This window comes from Triticum dicoccoides, chromosome 7A, assembly GCF_002162155.2.
Source record: "Triticum dicoccoides isolate Atlit2015 ecotype Zavitan chromosome 7A, WEW_v2.0, whole genome shotgun sequence".
Taxonomy (NCBI): domain Eukaryota; kingdom Viridiplantae; phylum Streptophyta; class Magnoliopsida; order Poales; family Poaceae; genus Triticum; species Triticum dicoccoides.
The window spans coordinates 727,183,737-727,211,265 of NC_041392.1; the positions used below are offsets into that span (position 1 = coordinate 727,183,737).

At 46.9% G+C, this 27,529-nt stretch overlaps 1 long non-coding RNA gene and 1 pseudogene across 1 annotated transcript; one reads left to right on the forward strand and one right to left on the reverse strand.

The window, feature by feature from the left end:
* The window catches only part of LOC119330182, a 23,103-nt pseudogene extending 18,641 nt beyond the window's left edge, over nt 1-4,462 (forward strand).
* A 17,450-nt stretch (nt 4,463-21,912) lies between these two features.
* LOC119332558 lies at nt 21,913-25,114 on the reverse strand. Its single transcript, XR_005161010.1, has 2 exons — nt 24,540-25,114; nt 21,913-23,102 (listed from the first exon to the last, which is right to left on the reverse strand). It is a non-coding gene; the product is annotated as an uncharacterized LOC119332558 (long non-coding RNA).
* Nucleotides 25,115-27,529: the final 2,415 nt, after the last annotated feature.

The window sequence follows — 27,529 nt, forward strand, 5'->3', positions numbered from 1 at the left end:
GTTTAGATTTTGAGTCAAATATTTTCTTTCATTGTTCTAAGTTAAGTTTGTAAAGACAGGTAGTCAGAAGATGGAGGCACAGATGGAAAAAATCAGGGAATGAAATGCCATTAGGTTACGAACAAGTAACTAAATGCATCGAAATAGGGCTGCGCTGCCAGGAAAATGACCCCTACAGACGACCTTTCATTAGTGATATATTATGCGATTTCACAAACATGGAAGGTGCAAATGAGCAATTCAGCAGTAACAATGGGTCTACAATTGATGAGGTAATTGAGTTTCATATCTTACTCGAATCCTCAACCGCCTATTAGTTTCTAGCATTGTTTTGTTTTCTCTCTAAGAAGCTAACATTAACTTACTAATAAAGATGTTTATAATCCCTTAACTTGCACCTCACGTGGAGAGCTCCCCGCCTTGTGCGGTTTGCTGACCTTTCCTTTCCAGCTGGATTCCCCTTTCTGTCCTACTTCTTTCATCTTTCTTTTTCCTCCCAGGTTTCCACAGGCTTACTTCTTCCATCTTTGTTTCTTTGAACTGAACACTAGCTTACTTGTATTGCCTTATTTATTTCCATGTACATTCTAATCATTCATGCATGACCAGCATATATATGGACACTGCTATATATATCTCTTCTGCTAGAAAACTTTATAGGAAGGAGCTCCCCTCATTATTGTCAAACTTTTAAACACATATTCTTGCATGACTCAAAATACTTCTTAATTAGGAGATGGTATGCATGGAGTAAACATGTCCATGGTAATGTATTTTGCTCATTTCTCTCAGATAAGTGCTTACTTGGAGGATGATATGCTTGGAATTGAGCCACTCGAACTACATTTTCCTTTTGACCTGAACAAGCAGATGGCATGCTCATTACAGTTAACCAATGAAACAGATGGTTGTATAGCCTTCAATATCCAAACAACGCCCCCCCTGCCATATTGCGTACATCCAACCAGAGACATTGTGCCACCGAGATCCAAGTGTAGTATACATAACATTGCAACTACATACGAAGGCACCATGGCATGCTGGCGGGTTAATTATTCGGAACACTAAAGTGAGTGATGGTCTTGCAGCTGGGGATATAACTACATATATGTTCGATAAAGAGGCAGGAAACTTGGTTGATGAGGTGAGTTTGGATGTTGTTTTTGACAGACAGCTACAAGCCCCACACTTATCTGAAGTACCAAAGCATACATCACTTGCACCAGTAGCAGTTTTGGGTACGAATGATCCGAGAAATCAAGGGGCATCTAATGTGCCACGGTTATCTGCACACGCAGGGTCAGAAGGGACAGTCTCTGAGGTGAGCTTACTCAATATGCATGAAAGCATAAAGGAGGCTTAGTATGGTACTGTAATTAGAACACCGATGTTTTAGACAATCCACAACTGGTGCGCTTGGCGAAATATCTCTTTCTATGAGTATCTGCAGTACAATCTCATTAGTTAAGTTACATGCATGCAACCTAACGAACATAAACAATAGCTACCCTTTCTTCAGGAAATTTATGCAAATATTAAACGGGTAAGTTCTCTCTCTGCAGGTAATTCCTGCAGGCTCCAGCAAGCTTCTTGACATCCACCCGCCCGAGCTTTGGTTCACCTTCGAACCCAACAAGTTGATCCCCTGCTCACTGTACCTAACAAACTACACAGATGAATATGTGCCGTTTAAGCTTATGGAGAAGAGCATGCTCATGGACAAAAGGAGGCTCTTTCTAAGTCTACCACTCTATGGCATTGTCCCCCCGAGCTCCACCTACATTCTCGTTGTGACAACGGATAAAAGGGAAAACCTACCAGAAGAAAGAGACGTTGATTTTGTCCTTCAGAACAGTGTTGGTGATGAGCGCCTCAAGCCTTTCAGAAACCAATATGATTGTGACCAATATTTTGAGAAAGCAACAAAGTCGGGGAATATGGTGCATAATGTGATACTCAAAGTTGTTTATGCACCCGAAGGAAAGACGGCATGTGAGGTAAGTTGGTTCTAGTAAGCAGTTGCCCGATGGGGATAAATGTGAAGTAGTACAGACCACATTAGTATGTAAATCACTTGAAAGAATAGAACCGCCTGCTCATGTGGCATGTTTGCTTGCCTCGCCTGTCCTGGTTTTGGACAGGGTTGGCGGAGCAATATGGTTAGCGTATAAGAAATTGTCAGAAAGCAGAGGCCGGGGTATTCCCATTTTCGGAAAAAAGTAAGCAAATGAATAGCCAACAGAACCACCTAAATTCAGTGAGATTTAGGCCGGTACGATATATGATCTATTTTATTTTGTTTAATATAATTTGGAAATGCCAGTTTAGATCTCAGCTGAGTTCATTCGAGAGACCAATTGCTTTGTGGCATGAAATACTGTTGCTTGGAAAGCGGGTTGATATGCACTTATGCTTCTTTTTGTTTCTCTTTTTCTTCATGCATCCACGATGTAACAGGCAATTCCACCTTTACTTAAGGTCTGTTTTCCTTTCTCTTCATAGATCTTTCAACCTTTGGATTGTATAATTTTACCAGAGTTTGTTCGATCAGATGACATTCGTGGAGAAAACCCATGCAGCATTGTGTTCCCTGGATGCAAACCAGACAGAGCCATGGTGAGTGATAGAGTGTGTATCGTGTATAGTACCTATAGGCATTAGAATGGCTAAACCTCTTTCAACTGAGTACGTTGAATGTGATTATGACGCGTTAAATTTGTTCTCTTCACAGGATTATAACTGGTCATTACGACGGACGTGTTGGTTTATGGGACTATGACACACAGGCAGGTTACTGTAGTTTCTCAGCAGTTAGTACCAGTCGAATTAACATCTCAACATACAAAGTTACTGGTAATTGCTGATATTTTTCTGTGAGGAAAAGATAAGTTTGTTGTTGTTCCACGTAAGCCATAATAAAATGCTAAAAGCTTTTCTGATCAACCTGAAAAACCGTCACACTATACATCTCTTTTCTAGTGATGATATTCCACTTCTGGATACATTTGATGGGTCATCACAAAAAGCTAAATTTTTATAGACAAATGTACCATGCTTTTGTTTGCATTGTTGGACTAACAAAGGGCTCATTTGTATTTACTGGCAGAAATTTCTTGCTTTGGTTAAAGTCACAGGATCATCAGGCATGATATGAAATCTCTGGTTGTTTTATTAACATAACTATGTTTCTTGCGTAAAACACTGATATGCTGATAAGATGACCATTCTCACTGTAGGTTGTCTTGTTAAATTTATTGAACGGCGTCAATGGTTTCTGGCTGGGTCATATCACGAAGGATTTATCCATGTGTACAACTATGAAACAGAAGTGCAGGAAGTCAATAGTTTCCGTGCTCATGATAGATTTCTTGAATCGATGGCCATTCATCCTACGCAGCCTTATGTGCTGTCATCATCTGATACACAAATAAAGCTTTGGGACTGGGACAAGGATTGGGAGTGCAGACGAACGTTTATGGAACACTCCCATACTGTAAAACAGGTTGCATTTAACCCATGGAACACCAACAGTTTTGCTAGTGCTTCAAGAGATCACACAGCAAAGGTTCGGACTTGTCTCTTATGCTAACCGAAAATTGGCTTTCTTCTAGACCAACTGATTGCAAACTCGTTTGTTTGGTGTTCAGGTTTGGAGCCTTGATTCTTCCAGGTCTATGTATACTCTGTCCGGGCATTTGGACGAAGTGAACTGCCTAGATTTCTTCACGCGTGATAATCAGCAGTATTTGATTACGGGCTCTGAGGATATGACTGCCAAGGTCTGCTATTTCACTAAAACAGGCAGCAATGTATTATGCAGATAACATTAAAAATAACACATGCTTGTTTGTTTGTTCCAACCAGATATGGGACCTGCGGAAAGAGATGTGTATTGAGACACTAAAAGGTTTCATGTTTCCAGTTGTCTCTATTGTTTCCCATCCCAGACTTCCACTTGTAATTATAGGTACAAGAAACGGCATCGTTCATTTGTGGAGCTTGACTAATTTCAGGTAATCGGCACTGTAGGAGTATGTCCTTGCGACGTTCACAAACTTGGCACACCTAACATGTGTCGTTGCACATGTTTCAACTAATGCTAGCACGCGCATCACTTGAGATGCTCGTGTCACACAATTTTATTTTCAAAATGTTGTCTCCCATTCGATACAATTAACGTAACCGGAAAGTAATTAGTGATGATTCATATTCTCCAGGCTTGAGAGAATTCTTCACATTGGTTGTCATCAAGGTGTCCGTGGTCTCGCCGCTTTGATGGGGTCAAGAAGGTAATCGATATCTCTGATATTGTCTTTTTTACTGCCTAGCATTGTTACATTGTACTATGTTTTATAGGTGGAAAATAATGGTCTTCAGTGCTAGCTTTATTTATTTTTTCATTTCCCTGCCACCTATTTTTCACAATTCTCCCCATCTATATGATGTTTTGCATGTAAACTGAAGCACATACTCTATGTATCAGGGTTATCATTGGACATGGTTCAGCAGTATCAATGGTGGAGATCCATAATGAAGAACCTGTTGATAGCAAGGCCAAAATGGAAGTCCGATATGAGCGGCAAGGATGATCATTCAGTATGAGCGACACATATTAGAATATCAAATCCAAGACATCCGTCCCCGGCGTTGCATGCACCGATACCTGCTGATTAGGGCTAAGAAGAAGAGACAAAGTAAACCTTACGGCAGAAAGAGGGTGAGGAAAGCAGTGATTTGGAGGGGAAAGGTCTGACAGAGATAAACTTAGCTGTGATAGGTGGAATATATATGTATTGTATAAAGAACACACACTAACAATCATCAATAGATATTTTGTTGTCCTCACAATCTTCCACAGCACCCTCAAAATTATGTTTGGTCCAATAGGCTCTCCTTTGGCATCCTAACACCCAATTGCCTGCTCCTAACTCCGATTACACTAACTAATGTGCATGTTAGTTGTTTCTTTCGTCCTTTTTATCCAAGTGACCAAGTCTTGCAGAACGATGGCCTAATTGTCCAATTATGTACGCTCCCATCTGCCTCACCAGAAGTCGTATCTACTGCCTCCGTTCCTAAATATTTGTCTTTTTAGAAATTTCAAATGAACTATCACATACAGATGTATATAGACATATTTTAGAGTATAGATTCACTCATTTTACTCCGTATGTAGTCATTTGTTGAAATCTCTAGAAAGACAACTATTTAGGAACGGATAGAGTAGATGACAACAACGGATCCAGATGGCATTTCTTTTCTTGACATGAGACCACAGTTTTTTACTTGGAGAGGGGTCAGAGCCCACCGATAGAGATCACACTGGTTCAATGCACATTAATGAGCTAGCTGTTGCAACCTCGTGTTTGTCATAAGATATTATGGCTGGCCGGCCGGGGCACATGCACCGTTAATGAGCTGTTCCACGATAGATTAGTTTACGATCTCGATCAATGGGGCCAAGGTTAAGTCTACGTGGTCGAGAATGGCGTTATGGATGGAGGCCGTTTTTTGTAAAAATTCAAAATTATAAAACTTTGGTTTCAAAAAAAATCTAAAAAATTGTACAAGTAAACAAGTATGTGAGGCTTATGTGTGTAAAATTTCAGGATGAGAAAGCCATATGATGAAAGAGTGGTTGAAATATTCTTCCACTGGATTCGATCGACTAGATGATCTGAGAGACGAGAGAAACAATGACTTGATGGTTAGTCGTGGAAACTATTAGTTCTCTCCAAACGACGCACCAGTTGTCACGCATGCCGATGGTTTGATTATATAATTCATGAACTTTTTTCAAAATCGATGAACTTTTGTTCAAAACCGGTGATTTTTTTCAAATCGAACATTTTCAATTTCAATAAACTTTTTTCAAAATTGATGAATTTTTTTTCCAAAACGGATGAACTTTGTGTCAAAACCTATGAACTTTTTGCCAAATCCGATGATTGTTTTTCAAAGTCAATGAACTTTTTTCAAAATCAATGAAAATTTTCCCATAATTGATGAAATATTTTCAAAATAGATGAACTTCTAAAATTCCGTGAACTTTTTTTTTTCAAATTCGATCAATTTTTTTCAAGTTTAATGAACTTCCTTTTTTAAAATCGATGAACTCTTTCTAATTTTATTATCATTTTTAAAAATTGATGAACCTTTTTAAAAATTCATGAACATGTTTGAAGTTTGTTGACGTTCTTTCAATTTTCATGAAGATTTTTTGAATTCTAGATTTTTTTCCTTATTTTTTCAAAAGTTGACTGGTCAACTGGCCATCTGTCGAACGGTCAACCAATATCGAGCGAACAAGGCGATCGAGCGAGTGAATGAGACAACAATTCATCTCCTTGTTAATCATACTTATAATCGTGTTTCACATCCGACAACTATTGTAAGACATATTATCAATCAAGCATTTCTCTCTATGTCTTCTTTAATGAGTTTTTCTTGAGATCCAAGTCAGGTGATGCTGCGCACCACCGTCTCTGTAAATGTCTGCTTTGGTCGGTCTTTGCCAACAGCTTCGCCTCTGCAGCAGCTACGACTACCACATTTGCAAACTACCACTAGGTACGACATGACCCGACCTATTTTTAGTTATGAACTTATGATTGATGCATGTGTGATGTTGCTGTTCATGTTGTTTAAATAATCTAGCATGCTGGATACACACGCTAGGTTGCTTTAATCATGATTTACATTATGGAATTAACCATGAATTGCCTAATTATCCAACATGTACTTTAAGTAAGTAGCCGTATTAACAACTGTAGCCATGATTAACTAAGGCATGAATGAAGATCATGCAAAATCATCAAGCTTAGTAGTAGAAACATTGCAGGGAAGTGTGAACATAGGATAATATATGAAGTTGGGTCATGCGGAACATGTCACCCCCGAGCTCTCTCTATGTGCCATGAGGAACCGATCTAAGGAAAGAAACAATAGACAAAACAAATAACATTAGATAAGCAAATATATGTGGTTGATGGTAAAAGCTAAATTAATTGGATAATATGCTATTTATATGTTGATAGATGAGTATATGAGAAAGGGTTTGTATATGCATTTATATGTTAGCAGATGAATTTTAAAAGGTTCCTCAGATGAATTTTAAAATTTACCTCAGATGATGGCATCTATATGCTGTCAATTTTGGCGAAAATCAAAGGCATAACTTCGTACATCACTGTAAGGCCCAAAATTTGGAGGTGGGCTAATAAGTTCGATTGGAAAGGACGTGGAAGACCCAAGATTTTTGTGTGCCAAGAGCAGCCAGATGAAGGTAAGGAATTCCCGTCCTCTGGCCAGCTGTGTCGCATGCGTCTCTGGCCGCGACCTGCCAGCGGCATATATGATGATCCTCACCCACATATCTCTCATCTCCTCCAGTGTTTCTTTGCATGGTTCGGGCAAAGACAACCTGGAATCCTCCTTCGATATCAACTCTTTGAGATTTTGTAGAACCACAGGCTTGCTGATGCTGCCAGTCATCATCATCATAAACTTCTTACAAAAGCCTTGTAGTACTGATTTGGCACTGGTTGCAGTGACCTGCAACATAACAGGGTGTGTAGCAAGGAGATACATCATATAATTGGATAGTTTCCGGCAGACACCAACCAAGGCAACTATTTCCACATCCACACTTGAAACCTCACTGAGGTGTATTATTGTTGATACATGCAAATTGATCATGACTGCACTAAAATCTCTAGAAAATTCCCGTGCCATGTTATTCACACTAAGATGTTGCCACAGCCTACTCGGTCCTCCTCCGAAAGGGGATTGGAGAATGACTTCAATGTCCTTCAGAAAACTATCTGTGATATCCGCATCCACCTCCTCGTACTTCGTATCTAATGACTTGCTAACCAAAACAACTTGTCCTCTCCAGCACCAACTGCTTTTGTGATCTTCCTGATCCTGGTCATCACTCGTTCCGACATGGACGGAGTACTTGGCTTTTCCTCGCAGCCCACATAGATCAGAAAATTGTACTGGCCCATGTTGTTTGACCACAACATCTTCTCCTCTGGCCATCCAATAGTATTACCGGAGAAAAGCGTCCAGGACATGCGAGTGAGCCGAACCCACTTCTTAGCTGTTAGAATAAATCCAAGGCGCACCGTCGATCTACCGAGGACCAAGCAATCACACAAGCACGACACCGAGATTTATTAACGAGATTCACCGATATGGCTACATCCCCGGGGCCTGACTACGGGCGCTCCTCCCCGTGACACCGTCACAATACCGCACCCCGGCCGCCCGGGCGCCGGCACACGCCGCCGGCTCCCCCGCGTGCCCGTGCTATTATGTTGGCATATGTTACATCGTGTGTCTACCTCCGATATATATGAGAGGCCTAGGATACAAATGTCCTATTAGGACACAACTCCTATCATGTCTACACACAGTCCAAAACCAAGTCTAACTGTAACCTACCTTTATATAATAATATTTGACACAACTCTAACAAACTTCACCTTGGCGAATATTCTCCACCACCTTGGATTCATCAATGCGCCGAACCTCCATGTACATTGGACTTAAGATACACCGTGAGCACCGCTGCTACTCCCAGACTCCATGTGACTCCACCTGCAACTGTAGTCCCTTCTCGTCTTCTTCACAGTCAACACCCGAGCAAAATTAAATTCCTCATTACTCTACCTTGTGCTTCCAACTTTCGGAGTATCCGCTCAACGCCATCACACATCAACCACTGTCTGCACGAAAGTGAACAACTCACATATTGGATGCCACATATAAGAGTTACCTGAACTCAACATCACCGCTATTTCTTGACCGCATGTCTGAATCTTGAAGGAATTTCACCGTCGCCCTGTGTCACCCCGAGTCAAATTTGCAGTTGTCTCATCCTTTTTCCAGGATAGTCTTCTGACATGTCCCACAGCTATAACACTTCGCCTCCTTCTGTACTTGTCATCCGCACTTTGCCATGTGCACTGAACACCACGGAATATACGGCCATGTTGAGGGAGTCCTGGATTAGGGGGTGTTCGGGTAGCCGGACTATACCTTCAGCCGGACTCCAGGACTATGAAGATACAAGATTGAAGACTTCGTCCCGTGTCCGGATGGGACTTTCCTTGGCATGGAAGGCAAGCTTGGCGATGCGGATATTCAAGATCTCCTACCATTATAACCGACTCTGTGTAACCCTAACCCTATCCGGTGTCTATATAAACCGGAGGGTTGTAGTCCGTAGGACATCAACTCCATATACACCGATCATACCATAGGCTAGCTTCTAGGGTTTAGCCTCCTTGATCTCGTGGTAGATCTACTCTTGTACTACCCATATCATCAATATTAATCAAGCAGGAGTAGGGTATTACCTCCATCGAGAAGGCCCGAACCTGGGTAAAAATATCGTGTCCCTTGTTTCCTGTTACCATCCGGCCTTGACGCACAGTTCGGGACTCCCTACCCGAGATCCGCCGGTTTTGACACCGACATTGGTGCTTTCATTGAGAGTTCCTCTATGTCGTCGCCTTTAGGCCCGATGGCTCCTTTGATCATCAACAACGATGCGGTCCATGGTGAGACTTTTTCTCCCCGGACAGATCTTCGTCTTCGGCGGCTTCGCACTGCGGGCCAATTCGCTTGGCCACCTGGAGCAGATCGGAAGCTACGCCCCTGGCCATCAAGTCAGGTTTGGAAGCCTAAATTACATGGCAGACATCCACGAAGATTTGATCTTTGACGGATTCGAGCCACAACCAAGCGCGCCGCACTGTCTCGCGGGGCATGATCTAGCTCTGTCACCGAACAGTATCCCGGAGGCCGCAAACGCACCAGCTCTGGCCCTTAATTCGGAGCAAGTTGTGTCAATCAAGGATGAGCGGTTGCACGTCACCTTGGGGGCTGCGATCTCAAAGGCAATCGAGCCGAACGCCGGCCCCACACTCTGCGTGACTCATGACTCCGAGGATCCAGACTCCTCTTCGGACTCCGAACCCCCCGCACCCCTGCCGATCGAATCCGATTGGGCGCCAATAATGGCGTTCACCGCCGCGGACATCTTTCAGTACTCGCCTTTTGGCGATATCCTGAATTCTCTCAAGTCTCTCTCTTTATCAGGAGAGCCCTGGCCGAGCTACGGTCAGCGAGGATGGGATACGGACGACGAAGAAATTCAAAGCCCACCCACCACCCACTTGGTAGCCACTGTCAACAATTTAAACGACGTGCTCAACTTCGACTCCGGAGACATCGACAGCATGGATGACGATGCAGGAGATACCGATGAACCAACGCCCATAGGGCATTGGACAGCCACCTCATCTCACGATGTGTACATGGTGGATACCCCTAAAGGAAGCGACAACGAGGAAAAAGGGGATGGAATGGGAGATCGACCCCCCGAAAAGCAATCAAAGCGTCGGCGTAAACGCCGACCCAAGCCCCGCCTCGATAAAAACCCAGCCATAGAGCAGGACGAGCCGGTAGACGACGAGCAGGCCTTAGAGCAACCGTCCGAACAGGGCAACACGGATAGAGAAACCAAACATCCCTCCTCCGGCGAAAACGGCATTCCGGACGACCTCACGCCGGATAAACCCATGGAGCAGAAGAATCTCCACGAGAGGCTCGTTGCAACTGCACGCAGCCTGAAAAAGCAGAAGCAGAAGCTAAAAACAGCGGAAGATGCACTCCGGATTAGATGGAGCAAAGTAATCAATACCGCAGATAAATACGGCGAGGTAGCCGCACTAAAAGCTATCCGAAAAGAAAGCTACTGCCTGAATTCGACGAAGAGGCCCTAGAGCCCTCGCATTCAAAAAATAAGAAAGCCACACGGTCGGATAGACAACCCCATAAAGCGGCAAGCGGCGCCGCACTTAAATCGGCATGCGACCCACCTAAGGATTCGCATCATGGCCCAGTTAGGTCCATTTATGGGCCAAGAAAGCAAGCTCTCGTAAGCAATGCAATAAAGCCATCATCAGAATCCGGCACACCCAAATACAGGGGCGCCACACACCCCCTATGTTTCACCGATGAGGTCCTGGACTATGAATTTCCAGAGGGATTCAAACCCGTAAACATAGAGGCATATGATGGAACAACAGACCCTGGAGTCTGGATCGAGGATTATATCCTCCACATACACATGGCTAGAGCAGATGATCTGCACGCCATAAAATATTTACCCCTTAAGCTTAAAGGGCCAGCCCGGCATTGGCTCAAAAGCCTTCCTGAAAACACAATTGGAAGTTGGGAAGAGCTCGAGGATGCTTTCCGAGCAAATTTTCAAGGGACCTATGTCCGCCCTCTGGATGCAGACGATCTTAGTCACATAAGTCAACAGCCCGGAGAATCAACTCGGCAGTTCTGGAATAGATTCCTCACTAAAAAGAATCAGATAGTCGACTGTCCGGACGCCGAAGCCTTAGCAGCTTTCAGGCATAACGTCTGAGACGAATGGCTCGCCAGACACCTCGGCCAAGAAAAACCAAGAACAATGGCCGCACTAACAAACCTCATGACCCGCTTTTGTGCAGGAGAGGATAGCTGGTTGGCAAGGTGCAGCCCCAGCGACCCAAGTACATCTGAAACTAGGGATGGGAACGAAAAACCGCGACGCAACAAGGACCGTCGCCAGACTAAGGAAAAAAGTCCGAAGAGCACGACAGTCAATGCCGGATTCAAAGGTTCACGACAAAATCAGACAAAAGCACCCCTCCAGGATAACAGGGACGATCCATCCAACTTAAATAAAATCCTGGACAGGATATGTCAGATACAAAATACTCCCAAGAAGCTTGCTAACCATACCCACAGAGATTTTTGGGTTTTCAAACAATCCGGCAGACTCAATGCCGAACACAAGGGGCTCGACACACCAAGCAAAGACGAGGACGAACCCCAAAAGCAGAGCACCAGGAAACAAAAGAACTTCCCACAAGCAGTAAAAACAGTGAACTTACTTCACATAACAAAACGTGCGGCGCCCATAAAGGTACGCACCACACGACCTATCCCCAAAGGGTCCCGCCACTGGTTGTCAAAACCAATCATCTTCGATCAGCTAGATTATTCTAGAAATATCAAGAATGCAGGCTGGACTGCCTTGATACTCGATCCAATAATTGGCGGACTCTGATTTTCAAATGTCCTTATGGACGGCGGCAGTGGACTAAACCTGATATATCAGGATATAGTCCATCACATGGGGATAAACCGAGCAAGAATCCGCCGCAGCAAAACCTCCTTTCAAGGGGTAACGCCTGGTCCGAACACCCATTGCATGGGTTTTCTCCGGCTCGAAGTTATATTCGGCTCTGCCGATAACTTTCGCCGCGAAAAGCTGACCTTCCATATTGTCCCGTTCTCAAGTCGCTATCAAGCACTACTGGGACGTGAAGCTTTCGCCCGCTTTAACGCAATACCGCATTATGCATCTCTCACGCTTAAGATGTCCGGTCCACGAGGCATCATCTCTTTGAAGGGGAAGCACTAAAGTGCACCTCCCCAAGCAGAGGACTGTGCGGCCGCTTTGACAGCCCCACAGTAAAATGGCCTCACCGGCCAAAAAACTTCGGAATAGGTCATTAAAGACCACGAACGCGGATAGACGAGTTTGGGACAAAATCATCATTGATGCAGTCTTAGTGGCCATATACCCCCACTAGGGGCTCCATGCATATACAATAAGAGACAATAAAGCTCAATTTTATATATTTTACTTTATACTTTGTTTATTTTAAACTTTTGTTCGGCACGACCCATTTTCAACTCAGTTCCTCTCTTTTACAGATGAACGTCGTGCGGTGCCCGTCCAGGATACGGCACAACGGAGACACAGGCGCAGACGTGCAGTAGGGACCCGTCCTAAAGGATTCTTTTTAGATTAAGACTCTGCGTAAACCTTTTTTACTGTCTCTTGTTGCTACACATCCCCTGGTTTTTTCTGATATAATCAAGGAGGAGGCTGGCGTCTTGGCATGTGGCCACGTTAGAATTTTTGCACGTACCTAGACACTAGGGGCTTTTTTAATAAAGAGTGTTGTTTCGCCCGCACTCATAAAGACCGAACACCTTAGGGAGTGTTCGGCGTCGCGAGTTTTGGCATTATATGCATCAGCTCCGAATCATGTCTTTGGTCAAATGTTGGGTTGCCCGGCTCCTGAGTTCGGCTATCTTACATTCCGCTCTATCGGCTAAGGTAGCACCAGGAGAACTACTGCGATTGTGCCCCGGTTCGGCCGGGCGAGCACCTCAGTAGAGAAAGCCGAAAACTGACTGTCATGATGTAGCGTAAGACTAGTCAGCCACTCGATGACCTATCGGAATCTATCGGATTCCTCCGCTTTAACGAAGGGCCGCTTTCCGGTCAGGCACATACGCACCCCGAACTCGGGCGAGCGCAGTCGCCACCAAGGGGCTACCTAAATAGTCTCACTGTCAAGCTCCTATGGCTAAGTGAAAGTGTTAAAGCATATAGTCCGGTTGCCTGGCCCGCTGCGCTATCACCTCCTTTGTAGGACCAAGACGTTGGGTTAAGTGTGAAAGTGCGTCTTCTTCGAGCACCCCCCGCACTATGCGCGTGGGGGATGAAGCCAACGACTGCCATCTTTCAGATTTTGTATATATATATCTTAAAACGGCCGCACAGGAGGTGTTCCCAATACTTGAAGGCACAAGTATAAAAAGGCCACTAGAGTTTATCAAAATATTACTTTATAATTACATATGCTATCATAACATAGCATCTTTCGAGCACTGCGTCTCTATTACACGAGCGCCTTCAAGGACTTCCTGAAAATAGTGCTCGGAGGGTACCCGGCTTTTGTACGAATCTCGAGACGCAATAACGGTGGTCTCCATCTCTGCCCAGTATGTCTTGACATGTGCAAGAGCCATCCTTGCGCCCTCTATGCATGCTGACCTCTTCATTGCATTAATACGCGGCACCGTGTCAAGGAATTGCTGCACCAAGCTGAAATAACTCTTCGGCTCCGATCTCCCCGGCCACAGATGACCCATGACGTACTTCATGGCGAGTCTGGACAACCTATTCAGTTCGGCCCATTGAGTCAAACGATCGTCCACTGCCAGTGGACGCTCTGGATTGTGAAACTGCGACCAGAAAAGCTTTTCCACCTCGCGATCTTTCTAATCTCGAAAGTGTTCGGTCGCATCAGCAGCACTCGCTGCCAAATCCAGATAGGTATCCTCCACACTCCACATCCGGTCCAACGGAGCAAACTTCGGATCGCAAAATTTCCTTCGCAGCATAAAGGGCTTTCCAGCCACAATCTGTTCGGCCTGACGCAGCTCCTCCTTCGCAGCTCTCATCGCAGAGCGCGCGTCCTTGGCATTGGCAACGGCCTTCTCTAAGTCCGTCTGTTTCGCCTGGTCTTCTTTCTCAAGAAGTCTGCAACGGTCTGCATCACTCTTTAACTTTTCGGCCATCTCGGCCATCTCTTCCTTGCTTTGGCAATGAGCAGCCTATTCGGCTCTCAGCTCTTCAAGGGCTTTCTTGGCAGCCGCATCACTTTCTCTGGCTTGTTCTTTAGCTCAGGCAAGTTCTGCCCTAAGACTCTCCACGGCGGCTGCACCATCTGCGTCAAGCACACACATCGTAAGACACTTGCATAAAACTTTTCTTACCTGATGCCGCCTGAGGAATTACATACCTTGAGCCTCATCAAGCCGCTTGTTGACAAGCGCGATGTCGGCATCTGCCACGTCCAGTTGCTGCTTTAGTTCGGCAAAATCATCAGTTCGGCTCGATTCCGAACACCCTGCCGCCTACATTCAAAGGCGACATCTTAGACCTGGGATTATGATCCTCCGTGTGCCGTCATTTCTTGACGACGCGCAGAGTCTCAGGGGCTACTATCTACACAGGGCACATCTTATTCATGCGCAACTAACAAAAGTGTACATTATCTAATGTACCTCAAAACCCGTCAGTAAACTTTTGACGGCCTCATGCAATCCGCTCTCTGCGGATGAGATCCTTTCAATCACCGTGCCCATCAATGCACGGTGCTCCTCCGTGATAGAAGCTCGCCCCAGCAGAATCTTTAGCTCCTTCGGCCGAGCACCAGACGGTGACGGACTTGTCCCACGACCTCTTTCGAAGGCCGGATGCGGAGAACCTCGGGGGGCCACATAGCTATCTTCCTCCCCTGCCGGATTCGGAGAAACCATCCGCGACAACACCTCAGGGTCGCCCGCCTCGCTAGGCGGCACGGCAGGGGGAGGCGTCCCGCTCTCCATCATCTCCGGAAGGAGATCCCCCGAAGACGAGCTCTGCTGAGAAGGGCTGAGGTCCGAGCTACAAGGTAAAAATTTGGTTAATCTTCTCAGATATAAATCAAGGATTTCCCTCATCCCTCAAAAGGAAAATCTCTCTCTACTTACGGCTCGCTGGAGGGATGATCCCCTTGAGGGCGTAGTCCGGCCGAGGAACTCCCCGGCGTCGGACCCTCTGACGAGGATTTTTCCCCCCGCTTCGAGGCCATGGTTTCTGGGTCGTCAGAGGCGGTCCTCTTCTTCCCCTTAGGAGAGGAATTGTCGGTTCCTCCCTTCGGAGCAGCCTCCTTCGAGGAGGCCATAGTTTCCTTGTCCTCCCCCTTGCTTCCCTTCAAAGGCATTATCTCCAGCATCCTTACTAGCACGGGATCCGGCCTGGTTTCGGGAAGGGGAGCCGGACACCTGATCAGCTTTGCCTTCGCTATCCACTCCTGTTTAAAAGGACGGCTCTTTTAGGGGCAAGTTTATGACAATTATACGGATAGAAGGTCCGGGCACAAGGTTGCTTACTTGAGTATCCGGGCGATTGCAGCTTAGGCCTACGTCCTCGGTTAAATCCGGACACATCTCTTGTGTTCCGAAGAACAGTTTATACATCTCCGCGGGCGTTGCGCCCATGAAATTCTGGAGAGCTCGCAGGCGAAGGGAGCGACGTTTGCCGGGCAATATTCGGTGAATCAGCATGACCTGCGTCACCTTGACCAGGCTGAGGTCTCCTTCCAAGAGATCCTTAATGCGGCCCTGCAGCAAGGGCACGTCTTTGGGAAAACCCCAATCTAACCCTCTGTTGACCCATGACGCTAGCCGTGGTGGGGGACCCGAGCGAAAGGCAGGAGGCGCCACCCACTTGGTGCTCCGGGGAGAGGTGATATAAAACCACTCTCGTTGCCACAAGCCTAGCTTCTCTTGAAAAGAGCCCTCGGGCCATGGAGCATCAGCATTTTTGCTTATAACAGCGCCTCCGCACTCTGCGTGCCGTCCCTTGATCATCTTTGGCTCCACTTTGAAGGTCTTGAGCCATAATCCAAAGTGAGGGGTAACACGGAGGAACGCTTCACACACGACAATAAACAAGGAGATATGAAGAATGGACTCCGGAGCTAAGTCATGGAATTCCAGCCCGTAATAAAATAGCAGTCCCCTCACAAAGGGATCCATTGGGAAGCCCAACCCCCGAAGGAAGTGAGACATGAACACCACGCTCTCACCGGGCTGGGGACTGGGAATGAACTGCCCTTGAGCAGGCAACCTATGCGAAATTTCGCTGGTCAGGAACATAGCCTCCCTCAACTTTAGTACGTCCTCCTCCGTGACGGAGGAGGGCGTCCATCGGCCTTGAAGGTCAGAACCGGACATTGTCGAAGGTCCGAAGCGCCTGGAATCTGGAGCCTAGGGTGCTGGAACTCGAGGCGACGGGCGAACTCGCTTGAGATTGAAAAAAGGAGTAAGGCCTTGGTCTCTTTATAAGAGGTTGAATACCAAGAGCCCTCCCCGTAACCGTTCGGGACTCGTCTTTAATCGAGGAAACGTGCTAACGGGCACGGTTGGGTTATCCACGTCCGTATTGATGGGAATCCCGTAAAAGGGGTACACGATCTCTGCTTTGACAAGACGTGCCAAGGAAACCGCCTCGCAAAACATGCTGAGGTGGAAAAGTAAAAACGATTCGAGTAAAGGACTTGGCCGTAGTGTGATGACGCACTGCGGAATACGTCAGCAGATTTGATTTGTGTTAATATTATTCTCTCTATGGCAATATGTGGAAACTTATTTTGTAGAGCCGGACACTACTCTTGGTGTTTACAATCTTCTACGAAGGACTTGGAGGAGGAACCCGCCTTGCAATGCCGAAGACAATCTGCGCGCCGGACTCATCGTTATTGAAGCCTGGTTCAGGGGCTACTGAGGGAGTCCTGGATTAGGGGGTGTTCGGGTAGCCGGACTATACCTTCAGCCGGACTCCAAGACTATGAAGATACAAGATTGAAGACTTCGTCCCGTGTCCGGATGGGACTTTCCTTGGCGTGGAAGGCAAGCTTGGCGATGCGGATATTCAAGATCTCCTATCATTGTAACCGACTCTGTGTAACCCTAACCCTATCCGGTGTCTATATAAACCGGAGGGTTGTAGTCCGTAGGACATCAACTCCATATACAACGATCATACCATAGGCTAGCTTCTAGGGTTTAGCCTCCTTGATCTCGTGGTAGATCTACTCTTGTACTACCCATATCATCAATATTAATCAAGCAGGAGTAGGGTATTACCTCCATCGAGAGGGCACGAACCTGGGTAAAAACATCGTGTCCCTTGTCTCCTGTTACCATCTGGCCTTGACGCACAGTTCGGGACCCCCTACCCGAGATCCGCCGGTTTTGACACCGACACACGTACTCTCCCAGCTTTTGACAATTTCAGACTTTCCATCACTTTCTCAGATTCTTCATGGTCAACTCCTGTCCATCAACTAGCACCGATAGACCCAGTCACCAACTTGAATCTGGTACTCGTCAACACTGCTTCAGCACCCCTGCACAACTTTTTCTGACCGCATGCCTGACCGCCAGTGCCTTGGTCTGTCCTTGTGTCCCGTGCTTACCGCACGCCTCGCCGCTATCACCGCGTCGAGTCTCTGCTGTCCTGATCGAGTAGCCTGGGTAGCTAGCCCACACTGTCTCAACCCCCACTGCAGAGTACCATTGATCATCACCGACCGATGTCGAGTATCACGTCTCCATCAGACCACTGGTACCCGGTCCGATACACGTGTCTCTCGCTATCCCGCTGAAATAGGCTTTGATTCTCCGACATCTTACACCATAGCCCCTCCATCAGCACAGAGTGAATTTGTCCATTAGACTCCAGCTCCACCTTCAACATGACTCCATGTAGCTGCGCCTTGCTACCCCGCGCCCTGTCGACTTCAAGTTCCCATGTGTAGACTGCCTTGAATCAACCTCGCGCCATAGTCTTGTCGAAGCCGCACAAGCCCTCAGGCCTGCACCACGTGTTTCCACGCCCCAGAAGTCGGCCATCATCGGCATCACGCTCCTATGTCGTCGTCGCTGAAGTCACCGCCGTCTTCTACTTTGACCGACATCCCCGTCGATCCGTCAGACAGTCCAGTCCGACCCAGCCGAAATTATCCGACTGCAACCATGCTCCACCCTGCGTCATGTCCGCCTCGCACATCTCAGTGCATTGCCTGACGCCCTGTGTATGCACGATCCTGCCACGATGCACTCCAGACTCCTTTGAACCTTATGCGAACGTCGTCCCGCGTGCATCTGCAGCTTGTCCGCGCACCTCTCACAACCTAGTGTGCATGTTGTCATCCTTCTTCACGATCCTCGTACGAAGCAAAGAAAATTCCAAACAACAGCATTGCTAGCCTTCCCGCATGCATGTGTACCATAGAGCATAAACGAGTTGCTTTGTTTAAGGGAATCTCCAGCCGCGCCCCCAACAGGGCCCCCCAGGCCATTTTTTCGGCGCCGGCGCCGAAAAAACGGCCCAGTCGCGCCCCCAGGACGCCGAAAATCGCCGGTTCGGACCTTTTTTCCGCCCGGCGGTCACAGGCCGAACCCGGCGCGCTGGGGAGCAGTTGGGGGCTCCGGCGCTAGGGAAAAGCACGCCTGGCCCACACCGACAGCGGAAAAGTCAAGGTTTTCTTCCCCCGACTCGCCTCGCACCCCCCGCGCCCTCGGCCACCACTAGCTATATCCCGGCGACGGCCGCCGCCCTACTCCGCTAGATAGCCATTCCCCGCCGGAAAATAGCAGCGCTTCGCCGCGGCAGCCCCTCCCACAGCAGCTGGGCGTTTCCGGCCGCCGTTTCCGGCCGCGGAGGCGCGGTTTAATGGCGGGTACACGCCCACCGAGCGCAAGGTGTTCGGCGTTTTGCCTGCCTTGGCGATGGACTCGGATGAGGAGGAAGAGCTCGCCGCGCTGCTGGAGGAGGAATCCGCGGCCGACGTCCAGGAAGAAGAGCATCTCATGGTGCTCGCCGCCCTCGGCCAGCTGCTGGCGAGCAATGAAAAGACGCGGCGAGGTGGCTCGGCGCCGGGCCGGATGAAAGCAAAGAACCGGCATCATCTCCAAGGCTACTGCATGCTCTACTCCGACTACTTCGCCGATGCTCCACTTCATGGCGAGAGAACATTTCGGCGCCGTTATCGGATGAGCCGAAAGCTCTTCCTCAGGATTGTGAATTCCATCCGGGAGTTCAACAACTACTTCAAGTGCAAGATGGATTGCACTAGCGCTCTTGGATTCACCTCCATCCAGAAGTGCACGACAGCGATGAGGATGCTTGCATATGGAGCTCCTAGTGATTCACTCGACGACTATGGGCGCATGGCCGAGTCCACCAGCATAGAGTGTTTCTACAAGTTCTGTCGGGCAATGGTGGCAGTGTTTGGGCCACAATACTTGAGAACACCCAATGCGGAAGACACTGATCGGATCCTAGCCCAGAATACAACAAGAGGATTTCCTGGGATGCTTGGAAGCATCGACTGTATGCATTGGAAATGGAAGAATTTCCCATTTGGTTGGCAGGGGATGTACAAAGGCACCAAAGGCGGTTGCAGTGTGGTGCTTGAGGCGGTAGCCACACAGGACCTTTGGATTTGGCACTCCTTCTTTGGTATGCCAGGAACTCACAATGACATCAACGTGCTGCAGTGCTCTCCTGTTTTTGCCAAGCTCGTTGAGGGTCATTCTCCTCCGGTGAACTTCGAGATCAATGGGCACCAATACAACAAGGGGTACTACCTAGCAGATGGCATCTATCCGAGATGGTCGACATTTGTGATGACGATCTCAAACCCTGCGGCAGGAGGCAAGAACGCCTGGTTTGCGAAAGTTCAGGAGGCTTGCAGGAAGGATGTCGAGCGGGCATTTGATGTGCTCCAATCTCGATTCGCTATTGTTCTGTACCCCGCTTAGACCTGGTCCAAAGATCAAATGTTGGAGATTATGACTTGCTGTGCCATCTTGCAAAACATGATCATCAAGAGCGAGCAAGAAGACCCAGTGTTTGACACTGAACCATACTACAGGCAGGGTCCTCTAGCCGAAGTTGATCACCAGCTACCGGCAACTTGGACTGCCTATCTCAGTATGCGTCAGGAGATCCGAGACCCACAGGTGCATCATCAACTGCAGAAAGATCTGATTGAGCACCTACGGAGGCTCAAGGGGACGCCGTGTGATGAAATACGAGTTTTTATTTGTTGAACTATATAATTTGTATTGAACTATTTGTTGTTGTACTATTTTGTTGAAGTATTTGATTTTTCTGTGATAAAATATGTGATAAGAAATAATTGTGTTGATAATTGAACGTCGAGACACGGCGAAACCACGCCGAATATGGGCCTATTCTCGCCCATATGGGCCTGCAAAGTGGGTCAATTTCGGCGCCTGGGGGCGACGACTGGGCGCAAAACCGCCCCCAGCGCCGATTGTATCGCCAGTTCGCCCCAGGGGGCGATTTTTATGTGTCCTGGGGGACCAACGGCTGGAGATGCCCTAAGTACACAGAGACTCCATCCACTACACGATATGTGACTAGCCTCCATCTTCTTTGTCTTTTCACGCTTCCAATCATGATTTTGATGACCACGCTCAGTAGTCAATACCCTGTCGCACACATGCACAACTTCGTTGTCCCGTCTTTCGCTTGCTACCAGCGCGGCCTTGCTAGACCTGCTCTCTGCCCAGGCCTCCTGCCATCGGGCAATCGCCTCGGCCTGCTGGCCTGCTCACGTCCGCGCCTGATCTTCCCCATGCACTGTTGCTTCACCGTTTGATGTAAACGAACAAGTCGATTGATTCGCCGCCACTGCTGCACGCCACCAATCTCGACGAGATCGGTTTCTCTTTTTCTTTAACAAATCACGAATGTATTAGCAGATTTTCCTTCGGTTTTGCACAACATCTGCACACGCAACCCATCAACAATCACACGCCTGCACCCAGCCTCGAGCGCCGCACCTCGACCACGCCCTTCGTTGGGCCTTGAACAGCCAGCCGCTACTCCTGGGCTGCACCAGGCTACGCCTTGCTCTCCCTAGCGCTGCTCCGCTGCTGGTCCTTCTGCACGCTTGGGCCTTGGGCCATGCGTTATGCGGCGCTGTTGTACACTGCATCGCGTTGCCTATGTGTTTCATCGATCGCCTGTGCCAGCCAGCCTCCACGCCCGTGACATATCTCGTCGAGAATTGCTGCTGCAAACCGATCCGATCTGCCGCTGCCTCTGTAATCCGATTGCTTCTCGAGCAGATATCCATCGAATCTTTTCATCACCTCACGCGACCAACTCGATTCTTCCGCTCCTTCCTCTAGATCAAACACAACCGTAACCTCCTCGTAACCTTGCTCATGATACCATTTGTTAGAATAAATTCAAGGCGTACCGTCGATCTACCGAGGACCAAGCAATCACACAAGCACGACACCGAGATTTGTTAACAAGGTTCACCGATATGGCTACATCCCCGGGGCCTGACTACGGGCGCTCCTTCCCGTGACACCGTCACAATACCGCACCCCGGCCGCCCGGGCGCCGGCACATGCCGCCGGCTCCCCCCGCGTGTCCGTGCTATTATGTTGGCATAGGTTACATCGTGCGTCTACCTCCGATATATATGAGAGGCCTATGATACAAGTGTCCTATTAGGACACAACTTCTATCCTGTCTACACACAGTTCAAAACCAAGTCCAATTGTAACCTACCTTTATACAATAATATTCGACACAACTCTAACATTAGCCTTAAGCCAAGCCCACGTCCAAGGTGATACAATGACCATCATAAACATTGCACAAACTTCCAGAAAAAAAGCATCCCATAAATAACATGTATGTGATTGCAATGTCGACTCTATTGTACCTCTGTTTGTTGCCAACTGTGAAGAAGAACACAAGGGCAAGGAAAGCTGATACTTGAGAGGTGCACCGAAGTATGATGCCGCTCCTTGTCCGAAGCACTGCAGCCTTTGTATAGACATCACAATACATGATACCTAGTTCAACATCAACCAACTTGGCCAACTTGGCCTGTTGGACTTGATGTGATCGAGCATAGCTCTCGTCCAAGTTGTTGCGCGGAAGCCTTCTGGTATCTGGAAGAGTGTAAATCCAGCAAATAAGTGTCGAACTATTGGAGCTGAATCCAAGGAAAAACTAATAATGCTAGAGTAGCTAGCATCCTCCTCTAGTTCTGGATGAGTCAACCTATTTTCTTCTTCATTACTATTGTAGCCACTGATGTTTTGTAAGTTCCCGTACATGAGAGCGATCGTCCTCTCCCCATACTTAATGATTCCAGCAACAAACATAAAGATGCCCGGAACAAGAATCTGCACATTTCGCCAAGCAGTAGACTTCCAGAAGACATACAAGGCTAGGACCACTTGGACTATCAAATTTAACAAATGCCTCAACCACAAACTGTTGTCCTCCAAGGAAAAAGCAGTGATGGTGTCCTGTCCGCCAAGATGAAGCAGTAGGAAGGGTGCCCAAAAGAAAGCTAGTGGGGTGGTTTTCTGTCAGTTGGGTGGTGTTTTCCGCTTGTTTTGAGAGTAAACCAAGGGTGTAAACTGCTACCATGTCTGCCACTAAATAAGCTATCCAAATGATGCCACTAAGAAACTTAGCGCCACGTCGTCGAAGGCTGCCAGTAAAAAAGAGGAATATTTGTAGCATGAAACTGAGAAGCACAAGCAGTTGGATCTCCCATTCATTCAATAGTCGCAACAAGGTCCCCATTGTTAATTGGATTTCCAATGCAACAAACCTGCACCAGGGATATCAATGAAAACGACATTTAGGTGTGATCTTTGTCAAATCTATGAATTTATTTTATTTGCGTATTAACATTTCTTTGTTTATAGTATGTGCTCAACTAGTTTGCGTGCATAGTGAACTCATGCATGGTCCCAAATAAATTGGTGTATGTACATTTTAAGTTAATGCTAGTTATTAACATAAACATATTGAATTGTGGTGGTAAATGCTACCTAAACAGCTGCATAACTACATTAGTCGTACATGTGGTGACATGGACACTATTGATCTACTCCCTCCCTCCATCTATATAGGGCCTAATGCGTTTTTCGAGGCTAACTTTGACCAAATGTTAGAGCAATAATATATGACATGCAACTTACACAAAGCACACCGTTAAATTAGTGTGTGAAAGGAGCTTCCAATGATATAATTTTCACATTGTGCATGTCATGTACTATTAATCTTGTCAATAGTCAAAGATGGTCTTAAAAAACGCATTAGGCCCTATATAGATGGAAGGAGGGAGTATGTTTGATAGACATTTTGACAATCGCATTACCAAGATGGTGGTGGATCGCTGGTAGCTGTTTGCTGAACACCCAGGCAACTACACAACTAAGATTTTGGTAACCGATTATCATGTGTTTGGAACTTAATTATCCTACCACTTAAAGAACCAGATAACGGTTATTATAGAAAATAACCACCCTTGTTGCGACCAATGAACAAATAATAATATACAAGAATGTAGCCATATAGGATACAAAGCCTAGACTACTAACTGGCGTATTCGTCGTATCACATATCACATCATGTAGCACATATTATGAACACCACTAAGATCATTGTACCAAATTAGTAATTTACCAATGTCACTCACTTGAGGGATGCCTCATTTGCACATGCAACTATCATTCGACATGGCAATCACCAATTTGCATGGCAACCAAGCAAGCAACCTTAGCTTCTTCCGATTCACTCTGTCAATGAAGCAAACCAATGAATCGCAAAGCTAGCCTAACTAAAAACTACTCTCTCCATTCTGGTTTACAGGCCCCGCACTTATATCTAAGTGGTCTATGTAACCAATGAAATACATATTATAAAAACGGAAATACTAAAAGTTTGATGTCAAATTTTTAAGCATGGTAAAACGAACGGTTCTATGGGAACAACAAAATTTGCCATCTCGGGCGTTTAATTTCCATGCAAAAAGAATCTCACGTTCGATTTAGAACAGTCAATTTTTTTGTGATATAAAAATCATGTTGAGTTTGTTAATTTGCGGACCTAGTGGGTACACGCTGAGCTTCTAAACAGGAAAAGAGGTGGTAGGCGAAAAGTTGGGCCACACAATCTTCCTAGAGGGTCATAATGCAATGATCAACGCAGTTAATGCATGGGGTACTACGCAATAAACCCGGACGGAGGTAGTAGTACGTACCTCGTTGTTATTCATCTGGTTGATAGTGGTACCAACGCCAAGCTACCACATGAAAATGGCTTGCTGACTTGACAGTGCAGTTGCAGAGCAAGCTGCTATGACTCCTCCCGGTCGACAAAGGGCATTCTAAGCCCCAACTACGGCGGAATGGAGCTTGGTTGGAGGGGGACACTAGATGCGTGCCGGGCACTTGGCAAGGAACGACAACACCCAAACAGCCGACCACTTCCTTCCTGCGCATTGGGGGTTGAGAACATGAGATCAAGGAGGACAGGGATGTTGTCGTCGGAGCTCGGGCGACGGTATCACGGCACGCCTCGCCATGTGGGGTAAGTCGGCGAGGAGGGGTCCGGCGAAGGTGGAGAGTGGGGAGTGGGAAGGTTGGAGTGAGGCCGGGGCGCCCTGGGGCGAGAAACAGTGGTGGCGATGGATCGCGTGGGGTGCAGAAGGCTCGCTGCTGGTGCGAAGGGAGATGGTGGCGGATCGCCGCGGTTGAGAAAGGAAGTGGCAGCCGGCAGAGCCACATCAAAGTTGGAGACACGGTGCGTGATGGAGAAATCAGCTTGAAGAAACGAGGAGAGAGAGAAGACGTGGCTGTGCTGTGTTGGCGAGAGGATAAGGTCGGGAGATCGGACGGCACCCCACCACTCGTCCCCTTCCGTAGCGTAGAAGCCGACCACCTCCTGCAGGGCTTCCCCGTCGCTGCCCGACTAGAATCCATTTCCTTTCATTATACGGTTTTCTTTTCGATAAAGAATATTTTATTCAATTGAACAATTGATACAACCGCATTGAGAATATCCAGCCTTTGCATAATACGATGCACACAACCAACAAGTCCAATAAATCTATTAAAAATTGTTTTACAACAAAAAATAAATCAGTTTAGTCTAGGGTGGAGCAAATCCTATCTAGAGATTACTCCGCCATCCATGTTGAGGAAAAACCTCACGGCCGTATAGGCCGGCCGTGTAGAGATTACTCCGACATCCATGTTGAGGAAAAACCTCATAGCCGCATGAATAACCAGCACAGAAGATGAAATACATTTATTATTAAAAGTCACATCATTTCTGGTAAGTCACGATGTCCAACATAAGGCAGCCGCCCCTACAAATAGATGTGTAGAAAATTGTTTATCAATACCCCGCAACCAATTACCGAACATGTTATATGCACTATATGGGGATATAGATTTGAAATTACTTGAACTATGGCCCAGACTACACAAGCAAATTTACATGTAAAAAAATAAGTGTTTAATTGACTCGTCATGTTGGCAAAAGACACATGTTTTGCTACCTTCCCAGTTACGTCGTGCCAGATTATTTCTAGTTAAGATCACCCCTCTGTTTAGAAATCAGAGGAATATCTTTACTCTTAGAGGAGTTTTGAGCTTCCACAATTTCTTGGTATCATCTGAAACATCACTATGAACTAATGCATCATACAAAGATTTGACAGAAAAGCTACAGTTCTGATGCAAATTCCATCGAAACTTGTCTGGTTCACCTGACAGCTGAATGGCCTCCAAACGAATGAGTAATTCATTCCATGCTATCAGGCGAGGCCCAAAAAGGCCCCTTTGGAAAGAAATATCAGGGCTTCCTTGTCTTGGAAGTTGTTTGATCGTGATGAATTTATGTATGACAATTATGTACAAGATAGGGTATTGCACCATAAGTGGAGTGGCCCCCAGCCAGGTGTCTTCCCAGAAACGAACCTAAGAACCATCCCTAACTGAGAAAGTGACAAATTGGAAAAAGAATTCCTTAGCTTTCATCACGCCACTCCAAAAAATGTGAATCACCGGGTTTCCAAAGAACTTGAGAAATGGCTTTGGACCCCACAAACTTATTACGAATGATTCCTTGCCACACTCCATCCTCAGTGAGTACTTTGTATACCCATTTACTCTGAAGAGCAATGTTTTTAATCTCAAGATCCTAAATTTCAAGGCCCCCTTGACTTTTAGGTCGGCATAAAACACTCCACCTAGCCAGCCGATATTTCTTGGATTCATTATCACACTAGAAAAATCAGATATAAAATAGTCGAGGTGCTGAAGAATCCCTTTCAGTAAGTGATAGAACCATGTTGCCGAGGACGGAATTGACCAGAATCAACTGTCCCCCATACCACAAGAGTTCGTCCTTCCAACTGGCTAGACATTTTTCGAGTCTTTCTTCCATGTGCTTCCACTTAGCGATAGTTAAACGCCGATACTAATTAGGAATAACTAATTACCGAATAGGGAACTGCCAGAGCTGGCAGCCTAAAATATCACCATACGCAGATACAGACTATACAGCATCGCCGAAACAGAAAAGCTCATGCTTACGGAAATTAATTTTTAGACCAGAGAGCTCCTCAAAAGCACATAAAAGCAACTTGAGTTTCCTTGCTTTATCTAGGTCATGATCCATAAAAAGAATAGTGTCATCCGCATATTGAATAATAGACAAACGTTCTTCAACCAAATGAGGGATCACACCGCTCATCTGCCCGGCCACGTTAGCCCACTGAACAAGGGTAGCTAACATATCACACCTTTCATTATACATGGGTGTTGTGTTTGGCTTGGACTCTAAACAGTCACCGATTAGGGCATCTCCACTCGCAAACCTTCAACATGCGTCAAACCAGAGATAAACATGGGGCTTTGCGGGAGTCCGGGCCGATCCCACACCTGCTTCTGACCATTCTGGCCTATCAAAACCCCTCCTCCCTTGCTCGCGCTCGTTCCCGTCCGGCACCAGCTACCCGCATTCATGCCGCTGTAAAGCACACTGCTCAACATTGAAGACGGCTTAGGGCGGACGCGACCTCTCACTGCCTCCACCATTGAAGCGTCGCGCCGGCTGAGGGTGCCATCCGCGATGCGTCTTCGGTGTCCACGCCTGCTCAATGCTGGAGATGCTTGACTGGACGGGACGGGATGGATATCTCCGTTCAATGATGTTGTCCATCCGTATGCTACCGTAAGCAGG